The sequence below is a fragment of the Nerophis ophidion genome, linkage group LG29 (assembly GCF_033978795.1).
Source record: "Nerophis ophidion isolate RoL-2023_Sa linkage group LG29, RoL_Noph_v1.0, whole genome shotgun sequence".
Classification (NCBI taxonomy): Eukaryota; Metazoa; Chordata; class Actinopteri; order Syngnathiformes; family Syngnathidae; genus Nerophis; species Nerophis ophidion.
In genome coordinates this window covers 17553891-17566003 of record NC_084639.1, presented here as the reverse complement: position 1 = coordinate 17566003, position 12113 = coordinate 17553891, and positions in this window count along the sequence as shown.

The window sequence follows — 12113 nt, the reverse complement described above, 5'->3', positions numbered from 1 at the left end:
TCAAATGTTCAAAAAGTGTGAAATGTTGAAAATGTTTTTTGAAATGTTTCAAATGTTTTAAAAAGTTTAAAATTTGCGAAAAGTTTTAACATGTTTGAAAATGTTTCAAAATGCTGAACATGTCTTGAATGTTTAGAATGCTGAAAATGTTTTGAAATGTTGAAGATGTTGAAAAAGTTTAAAAATGTTCAAAATGTGTGAACAGTTTAGACGTGTTTGAAAATGCTGAAAACGTCTTAAATGTTGAAAATGTTTTAAATGTCCAAAATGTGTGAAATGCTCAAAATGTTGAAAAAGTTAAAATATGTTCAAAACGTGTGAAAAGTTTTGAAATGTTTTGACATGTTTGAAAATGCGGAAAATGTGATACATTTTTAAAATGTTTTGACATGTTTGAAAGTGCGGTGCGGAAAATGTGTTAAATTTTTAAAATGTTGAATATATTTTTAAGAGTTGAAAATGTTGAAAAAGTTGAAAATGTTGACATGTTTTAAAATGTTAAGTTGCTTAAAATGTTGAAAATATGTGAAAAGTGTTGACATGTTTGAAAATGTTAGAAAATGCTGAAAATATACAAAATGTTTAAAATGTAGAAACATTTTTGAAATGTTGAAAATGTTGAAATTTTTCAAAATGTGAAATGTTCAAAATGTTTTGAAATGTTTCAAGTGATTTCAAATGTTCAAAATGTGTGAAAGATGTTGACATGTTTAAAAATGTTAGAAAATGCTGAAAATCTACAAAATGTTTAAAAATACGGAACATTTTTTGAAATATTGAAAATGTTTAAAAATGTTGAAAATAATTCAAACGTTCAATTTGTGTGAAATGTTCCAAAAATGTTGAACATTTTTTAAAATGTTAGAAAAAAAATTTAAACCTTGAAAATGTCTAAAATGTTTTAAATATTCAAAATGTGAGAAATGTTTGAAAATGTTGAAAAAAATACATTTTCAAAATGTTTCAGATGTTCAAAATATCTGTGAAATGTTTAAAAGTTAGAGTTCAAAAATGATAACAGACAACCTACAAAAAAAACGGAATGGAATTTTATAGTTTTCTACTGAACGGGACACCCAAAATGTACATGAAAATAAATAAAGTGGGATTTACAATATTAACTATGAACAGTAAAACACTGAATATTAACAACATAGAACATCACTCCTCTTTTACGTGGGATTTACAATATTAACTATGAACAATAAAACCCTGAATATTAACAACATATGACAATCACTCCTCTTTTACTTGGGATTTAAAATATTAACTATGAACAGTAAAACACTGAATATTAACAACATATGAACATTGCTCCTCTTTTACGTGCGATTTACGATATTAACTATGAACAATAAAACCCTGAATATTAACATATGACCATCACTCCTCTTTTACGTGGGATTTACAATATTAACTATGAACAATAAAAGACTGAATATTAAGAAGATATGAACATTCCTCCTCTTTTATGTGGGATTGCAAATGGACCGGATTTAAAATCTTAACGGGCCTTATTTGTCCCAAGTCTGCAATAAGTGCTGAACTGTGGCGACACGGTGGTGAGACGGTTAATGCTCGTGCTTCACAGCCAAAAGGAAACGGGCTCCAGGTCTGTCTGTGCGGAGTTTGCAGAATAATAATAATAATAATAATAATAATTAGACGCTTTTTTGTTTTGTCCCCCGCCCTCCCGCCCACCCGCCTCACCCCACAGGACATCCCGTCCGCGGCCTTCACCGCCTTCCTGCACAGGAAGTTGGCTGGCGCACGCGGCGACGCAGGAGGAGGCGAGCGGAGCCAAAGAAAGAGGAGGGCGAGGAGGTGATGAAGTGGCGGGAAGCGCAGGGGTCAGAGGTGAGGACACAATCAGCGCTGGAGAACAATAGAGCAGGAAAGGTGAGCGGGTTTAACGCTCCTGTCAACACACTAAATGCTCACGTGACACTCTTTAACACCTTTTACACTCTTAAAGGCTTTTACAGCGCTTGCGAACACTTTTAAACACCTCAGCACTGGTTATATACATTTGTAAACACTTTTAAACACCTCAGAACTTGTTATATAGATTTGTAAACACTTTTAAACACCTCAGAACTAGTTATATACATTTGTAAACACTTTTAAACACTTTGTAAACACTCGTGAACAGTTGTAAACAATTAAAAATAATTTTTGGGGACACTTTTGAACACTTGGAAACACTTTTAAACACCTAAATGCAAGAATATTTGTAAACACTTGGACACACTTTGTAAACACTGCTGAACACTTTTAAACAATTGGAAAAGCTTTTTCAACATTTTTAAACAATTGCAAACACTTTTAAACCCCTCAACACTGGTTTATACATTTGTAAACACTTTTTAAACACTTGGAAACACTTTTAAAAAATTGAAATACTTTTTAAAACACTTCTTAACACTTGAAAACACTTGTTTTATACATTTGTAAACACTTTTAAACCCCTCAACACTGGTTTATACATTTGTAAACACTTTTAAACACTTTGTAAACACTCGTGAACACTTGTAAACAATTAGAAATACTTTTTTTGGACACTTTTGAACACTTGGAAACATTTTTAAACACCTAAACAGTTTTTAATCCCCTAAATACAAAAATATTTGTTAACACTTTTTGAAACAGTTTGTAAACACTGCTGAACACTTTTAAACAATTGGAAAAGCTTTTTAAACATTTGCAAACACTTTTAAACCCCTCAACACAGGTTTATACATTTGTAAACACTTTTTAAACACTTGGAAACACTTGTAAAAAAATTGAAATACTTTTTAAAACACTTCTTAACACTTGTTTAATACATTTGTAAACACTTTTTAAACACCAAAATACAAAAATATTTGTAAACACTTTTTGAAAGACTTGGAAACACTTTGTAAACACTACTGAACACTTGTAAACAATTGGAAAAGCTTTTTCAACATTTTTAAACATTTGCAAACACTTTTAAATCCCTCACCCCTGGTTTATACATTTTTTAACACTTTTTAAACACTTGGAAACACTTTAAAAATTGAAATACTTTTTAAAACACTTTAACACTTGAAAACACTTGTTCTATACATTTGTAAACACTTTTTAAACACTTGGAAACACTTTAAAAAAAATTGAAATACTTTTTACAACACTTTTTAACACTTGAAAACACTTGTTTTATACATTTGTAAACACTTTTTAAACACCAAAATACAAAAATATTTGTAAACACTTTTTGAAAGACTTGGAAACACTTTGTAAACACTACTGAACACTTTTAAACCATTGGAAAAGCTTTTTCAACATTTTTAAACATTTGCAAACACTTTTAAACCCCTCAACCTTGATCTATACATTTGTAAACACGTTTTAAACACTTGGAAACACTTTTTAAAACTTGTTTTATACATTTGTAAACACTTTTTAAACACCTAAAAACAAAAATATTTGTAAACGGTTTACACATTTGTAAACACTTTTTGAAAGACTTGGAAACACTTTGGAAACACTACTGAACACTTTTAAACAATTGGAAAGGATTTTTCAACATTTTTCAATATTTGCAAACACTTTTAAACCCTTCAACACTGGTTTATACATTTGTAAACACTTTTTAAACACTTGGAAACACTTGTAAAAAAAATTGAAATACTTTTTAAAACACTTTTTAACACTTGTTTATACAATATGTAAACACTTTTCAAACACTTGGAAACAATTACAAAAACTTTGTAAACACTCGTGGAACACTTGGAAACAAGTGGAAAAGCTTTTTCAACATTTTTAAACACTTGCAAACACTTTTAAAGATTTGTAAACACATTTTAAACACCTCAGCACTGGTTCATACATTTGTAAAAACCCTTTATTAAATACTTGGAAACACTTTGTAAACACTCATGAACACAATTGGAAATACTTTTGTTGACACTTTTGAACACTTGCAAACACTTTTAAAAACACCTACACTTGTTATTCACCTAAAAACTAAAGTATTTGTAAACGCTTTTTAAACACTTGGAAACACTGTTAAAAAAACAACTATGTAAACACTACTGAACACCTGTAAACAATTAGAAATACTTTTTTTGGGACACTTTTAAACACCTAAACACGTTTTAATCACCTAAATACAAAAATATTTGTAAACGGTTTACACATTTGTAAACACTGCTCACGTGACACTCTTTAACACCTTTTACACTCTTAAAGGCTTTTACAGCCCTTGCAAACACTTTTAAACACCTCAGCACTGGTTATACATATTTGTAAACACTTTTAAACACTTTGTAAACACTCATGAACACTTGTAAACAATTAGAAATACTTTTTTTGGACACTTTTGAACACTTGGAAACACTTTTAAACACCTAAACACTTTTGAATCCCCTAAATACAAAAAAATTTGTAAACACTTTTTGAAACACTTGGAAACACTTTGTAAACATTGCTGAACACTTTTAAACAATTGGAAAAGGTTTTTCAACATTTTTAAACATTTGCAAACAATTTTAAAGCCCTCAACACTGTTTTATACATTTGTAAACACTTTTTAAACACTTGGAAACAATTACAAAAACTTTGTAAACACTCGTGAACACTTGGAAAGAATTGAAAAAGCTTTTTCAACATTTTTAAACACTTGCAAACACTTTTAAAGATTTGTAAACACATTTTAAACACCTCGGCACTGGTTCATACATTTGTAAACACTTTTTTAAATACTTGGAAACACTTTGTAAACACTCATGAACACAATTGGAAATACTTTTGTTGACACTTTTGAACACTTGCAAACACTTTTAAAAACACCTAAACTCTTGTTATTCACCTAAAAACTAAAGTATTTGTAAACGCTTTTTAATCACTTGGAAACACTGTTAAAAAAAAAACAACTATGTAAACACTACTGAACACTTGTAAACAATTAGAAATACTTTTTTTGGGACACTTTTAAACCCCTCAACACTGGTTTATACATTTGTAAACACTTTTTAAACACTTGGAAACACTTTTTAAAAAAAGTTAAATACTTTTTAAAACACTTTTTAACACTTGAAAACACTTGTTTTATACATTTGTAAACACTTTTTAAACACCTAAATACAAAAATATTTGTAAACGGTTTACACATTTGTCAACACTTTTTGAAACACTTGGAAACACTTTGTATACACTACTGAACACTTTTAAAAAAATCGAAAAGCTTTTTCAAAATGTTTAAACATTTGCAAACACTTTTAAACCCCTCAACACTGGTTTATACATTTGTAAACACTTGGAAACACTTGTAAAAAAAATTGAAATACTTTTTAAAACACATTTTAACACTTGAAAACACTTGTTTTATACATTTGTAAACACTTTTTAAACACCAAAATACAAAAATATTTGTAAACGGTTTACACATTTGTAAACACGTTTTGAAAGACTTGGAAACACTTTGTAAACACTACTGAACACTTTTGAACAATTGGAAAAGCTTTTTCAACATTTTTAAACATTTGCAAACACTTTTAAACCCCTCAACACTGGTTTATACATTTGTAAACACTTTTTAAACACTTGGAAACACTTTTTAAAAAAATTGAAATACTTTTTAAAACACTTCTTAACACTTGTTTTATACATTTGTAAACACTTTTAAACACTTTGTAAACACTCGTGAACACGTGTAAACAATTAGAAATACTTTTTTTTGGACACTTTTAAACACCTAAACACTTTTTATTCACCTAAATACAAAAAAAATTGTAAACGGTTTACACATTTGTAAACACTTTTTGAAATACTTGGAAACACTTTGTAAACACTACTGAACACTTTTAGACAATTGGAAAAGCTTTTTAAACATTTTTAAACATTTGCAAACACTTTTAAACCCCTCAACACTGGTTTTTTCATTTGTAAACACTTTTTAAACACTTGGAAACACTTGTAAAAAACATTGAAACACTTTTTAAAACACTTGAAAACACTTGTTTTATACATTTGTAAACACTTTTTAAACACTTGGAAACACTTGTAAAAAAAATTGAAATACTTTTTACAACACATTTAAACACTTGAAAACACTTGTTTATACGATATGTAAACACTTTTTAAACGCTTGGAAACAATTACAAAAACTTTGTAAACACTCGTGAACACTTGGAAACAATTGGAAAAGCTTTTTCAACTTTTTTAAACACTTGCAAACACTTTTAAAGATTTGTAAACACATTTTAAACACCTCGGCACTGGTTCATACATTTGTAAACACTTTTTTAAATATTTGGAACCACTTGGTAAACACTCATGAACACAATTGGAAATACTTTTGTTGACACTTTTGAACACTTGCAAACACTTTTAAAAACACCTATACTCTTTTTAATCACCTAAATACTAAAGTATTTGTAAACGCTTTTTAAACACTTGGAAACACTGTTAAAAAAAACAACTATGTAAACACTACTGAACACTTGTAAACAATTAGAAATACTTTTTTTTGGACACTTTTAAACACCTAAACACTTTTTAATCACCTAAATACAAATATATTTGTAAACGGTTTACACATTTGTAAACACTACTGAACACTTTTAAACAATTGGAAAAGCTTTTTCAACATTTTTAAACATTTGCAAACACTTTTAAACCCCTCAACACTGGTTTATACATTTTTCAACACTTTTTAAACACTTGGAAACACTTAAAAAAAAATTAAATACTTTTTAAAACACTTTTAAACACTCGAAAACATTTGTTTTATACATTTGTAAACACTTTTTGAAACACTTGGAAACACTTTGTAAACACTACTGAACGCTTTTAAACAATTGGAAAAGCTTTTTCAACATTTTTAAACATTTGCAAACACTTTTAAATCCCTCAACACTGGTTTATACATTTGTAAACACTTTTTAAACACTTGCAAACACTTTTAAAGATTTGTAAACACATTTTAAACACCTCAGCACTGGTTCATACATTTGTAAACACTTTTTTAAATACTTGGAAACACTTTGTAAACACTCATGAACACAATTGGAAATACTTTTGTTGACACTTTTGAACACTTGCAAACACTTTTAAAAACACCTAAACTCTTTTTAATCACCTAAATACTAAAGTATTTGTAAACGCTTTTTAAACACTTGGAAACACTGTTAAAAAAAATAATGTAAACTCTACTGAACACTTGTAAATAATTGGAAAAGCTTTTTCAACATTTTTAAACACTTGCAAACACTTTTTAACACCTCAACACTGGTTTATGCATTTGTAAATACTTTTTGAAACACTTTGAAACACTTTCTAAACACTTGTAAACAATTGGAAACACTTTAGGACACTTCTGAACACTTGCAAACACTTTTAAACACCTCAGCACTGGTTATATACATTTGTAAACAGTTTTAAACACTTGTGAACACTTGTAAACAATTAGAAATACTTTTTTTTGGACACTATTAAACACCTAAACACTTTTTAATCACCTAAATACAAAAATATCTCTAAACGGTTTACACATTTGTAAACACTTTTTGAAACACTTTGTAAACACTACTGAACACTTTTAAACAATTGGAAAAGATTTTTCAACATTTTTAAACATTTTCAAACACTTTTAAAGCCCTCAACACTGGTTTATACATTTGTAAACACTTTTTAAACACTTGGAAACACTTTTTAAAAAAAATTTAAAACTTTTTAAAACACTTTTTAACACTTGAAAACATTTGTTTTATACATTACATTTGTAAACACTTTTTAAACACCTAAATACAAAAATATTTGTAAACGGTTTACACATTTGTAAACACTTTTTGAAACACTGGAAACACTTTGTAAACACTACTGAACACTTTTAAACATTTGGAAAAGCTTTTTCAACATTTTTAAACATTTGCAAACACTTGTAAAGCCCTCAACACTGGTTTATACATTTGTAAACACTTTTTAAACACTTGGAAACACTTGTAAAAAAAAAATGAAATACTTTTTAAAACACTTTTTAACACTTGAAAACACTTGTTTATACGATATGTAAACACTTTTTAAACGCTTGGAAACAATTACAAAAACTTTGTAAACATTTGTGAACACTTGGAAACAATTGGAAAAGCTTTTTCAACATTTTTAAACACTTGCGAACACTTTTAAACCCCTCAACACTGGTTTATACGTTTTTAAACATTTGGAAACAGTTTAAAAAAATGAAATACTTTTTAAAACACTTAACACTTGAAAACACTTGTTTTATACATTTGTAAACACTTTTTAAACACCTAAATACAAAAATATTTGTAAACGGTTTACACATTTGTAAACATTTTTTGAAACACTTTGTAAACACTACTGAACACTTTTAAACAATTGGAAAAGCTTTTTCAACATTTTTAAACATTTGCAAACACTTTTAAAGCCCTCAACACTGGTTTATACATTTGTAAACACTTTTTAAACACTTGAAAACACTGTAAACACTCGTGAACACTTGTAAACAGTTAGAAATACTTTTTAAACACTTTAAAACACGTGTAAATACTATAATATATGTAAACACTTTTTAAACACTTAAAAACAACTTTGTGAACACTTGTAAACAATTGGAAAAGTTTTTCCAATATTTTAAACACATGCGAACACTTTTAAACACTTTTTAAATGGTTTATACATTTGTAAACATGTTTTCAAACACTTCAACCCTGTTTTATGCATTTGTAAACGCTTTTAAACACTTGCAAACATTTTAACACATCAACACTTTGCAAACTGGTTTATACATTTGTAAACACTTGGAAACAATTGCAAATACTTTTTAAACACTTGTAAACATCTTTTGAACACTCGAAAACACGTGTAAACACTTTTTAACAACTGTAAATATCTTTCAACACTTTTGTGAACACTTTTTAAAAACTTGTCAAGACTTTAAAACAATTGGAAAAACTTGCAAAATATTATGTTATTTTTAAACACTTTCAAACAATTGGAAACACTTTTTAAACACTTGCTAACCATTTAAAACACCTAAAAACTTTGCAATCACTGGTAAACCATTGTTAACTGGTTTACACTTTTGTAAACACTTTTTAAACACTTGGTATCACTTATGAAAACTTTGTAAACACTCGTGAACACTTGTAAACAATTGGAAATACAGTTTAAACACTTTTTTGAACACTTGGAAACACCTATAAACACTTTGCAATCACTGGTAAACACTTGTTACTGGTTGATACATTTGTAAACACTTTTGAACACTTGTAAACAATTAGAAATACTTTTTAAACACTTGTATACACTTTTTGGACACGTGGAAACACACCTATAAACACTTTGTAAACACTTAAACGACTGGAAAAGCTTTTTCAACACTTGCAAACACTTTTAAACACTTATTAACTGGTTTATACTTTTGTAAAAACGTTTTAATACACCTGAACACTGGTTTAAACATTTGTAAACACTTTTAAACACTTGCAAACACTTTAACCTCGCAACACTTTGCAAACACTTTTAAACACTTGTTAACTGGTTTATACATTTGTAAACATTTTTTGAACACTTGGAAACACCTATAAACACTTTGCAATCACTGGTAAACACTTGTTACTGGTTGATACATTTGTAAACACTTTTGAACACTTGCAAACAATTAAAAATACTTTTAAACATTTGTAAACACTTTTTGGATACGTAGAAACACCTATAAACACTTTGTAAACACTTAAACGATTGGAAAAGCTTTTTCTACATTTTTAAACACTAGTTAACTGGTTTATAAATTTGTAAAAACGTTTTAAAACAACTGAACTCTGGTTTATACATTTGTAAACACTTTTAAACCCTTTTTTTTTAAATGGTTTGTTCATTTGTAAACACGTTTTAAATACCTCAACACAGGTTTGTACACGCTTTTAAACACTTGTAAACAATTTAACACCGCAACACTTTGTAAACACTTTTAAACACTTGTTAACTGTTTTATACATTTGTAAACTCTTTTTAAACACTTGGAAACACTTTTTAACACTTGTTAACTGGTTTATACATTTGTAAAAACGTTTTAAAACAACTGAACTCTGGTTTATACATTTGTAAACACTTTTAAACACTTTTTTAAATGGTTTATTCATTTGTAAACGCGTTTTAAACACCTCAACACAGGTTTGTACACGCTTTTAAACACTTGCAAACAATTTAACCCCGCAACACTTTGTAAACACTTTTAAACACTTGTTAACTGGTTTATACATTTGTAAACTATTTTTAAACACTTGGAAACACTTAAAGTAAACACTCGTGAACACTTGGAAACAATTGGAAATACAGTTTGAACACTTTTTTGAACACTTGGAAACACCTATAAACACTTTGCAATCACTGGTAAACACCTTTAAACACTCGTCAAAACTTTAAAACACTTTTAATCACTTATAAACACTTGTAAATACTGCACTACTATTAAAAAAAAAAAGTTAAACAATTGGAAACATTTGTAAAAGACTGACACTTTATAACAGTTGTCGACACACTTTAAAAACTTGTAAACACTTCTAAACTGGAAACAATTGTAAAAAAAACTTTGTAAACACTTCTAAACACTTGTCAAGACTTTAAAATACTTTTTAAATCACTTATAAACACTTAAATACTGTAAAATAAAATTAAAATAAAAAAGACAACAATTGGAAACTTTTGTAAAATACTTTGTAACACTTTGTAACAGTTTGACACATTTTAAAAACTTTTAACACTTGTCAACACTTAAAATACATTTCAAACACGTATAAAAACGTTTGAACACTTAGGAACACTTGTAAACACTCTAATATTTGTAAACATCTTAACAATTGCAAACACTTGTTAAACACTTTATAAACACTTGTCAAGACTTTAAAACACTTTTTAATCACTTATAAACACTTTTAAATACTGTAATATTGTAAAAAAATAATAATAATAATAAAAAAAAGACAACAGTTGGAAACATTTGTAAAAGACTGACACTTTTTAAAAGTTGTGGACATTTAAAAAAAACTTGTAAACACATAACACCTTTAAACAATCAGAAACACATTTTAAACACTTGTAAACACTTTTTAAAACGTTTTTAAACGTGTAAAAACGTTTGAGCACTTAGAAACACTAACACGTTTAAATACTATAATAAATACTATAAAAAAATGTAAAAAATTGGGAACATTTGTAAAAGACACATTTTAAAAACGTGTAAACACTTTGAAAAAAATTTAAACATGTGTAAAATTGTTTGAACACTTAAAAACAATTTTAAAAACTCTCAAATACCATATTTGTAAAAATGTTTTTAACAATTGGAAACACTTGTAAAACACTTTGTAAACAATTTTAAACACTTGTCAAGACTTTAAAACACTTTTTAATCACTTATAAACAATTGTAAATACTGTAAAAAAAAAAAAATTCAACAATTGGAAACATTTGTAAAATACTTTGTAACACTTTGTAACAGTTTGATACATTTTAAAAACTTTTAACACTTGTCAACACTTAAAATACATTTTAAACATGTATAAAAACATTTGAACACTTAGAAACACTTGTAAATACTCTCAAATACCATATTTGTAAAAATGTTTTTAACAATTGGAAACACTTGTAAAACACTTTGTAAACAATTTTAAACACCTGTCAAGACTTTAAAACACTTTTTTAATAACTTATAAATACTTGTAAATACTGTAATATTGTAAAAAAAAAAAAATCAACAATTGGAAACATTTGTAAAAGACTTTGTAAAACTTTGTAACGGTTTGACACATTTGTAAAAGACATTTTAAAAACTTGTAAACATTTAAAAAAAAGTTTTTAAACACGTGTGAAATTATTTGAACACTTAAAAACACTTTTAAAACCTCTCAAATACCATATTTGTAAAAATGTTTTTAACAATTGGAAACACTTGTAAAACACTTTGTAAACAATTTCAAACACCTGTCAAGACTTTAAAACACTTTTTTAATAACTTATAAATACTTGTAAATACTGTAATATTGTAAAAAAAAAATCAACAATTGGAAACATTTGTAAAAGACTTTGTAACACTTTGTAACAGTTTGACACATTTTAAAAACTTTTAA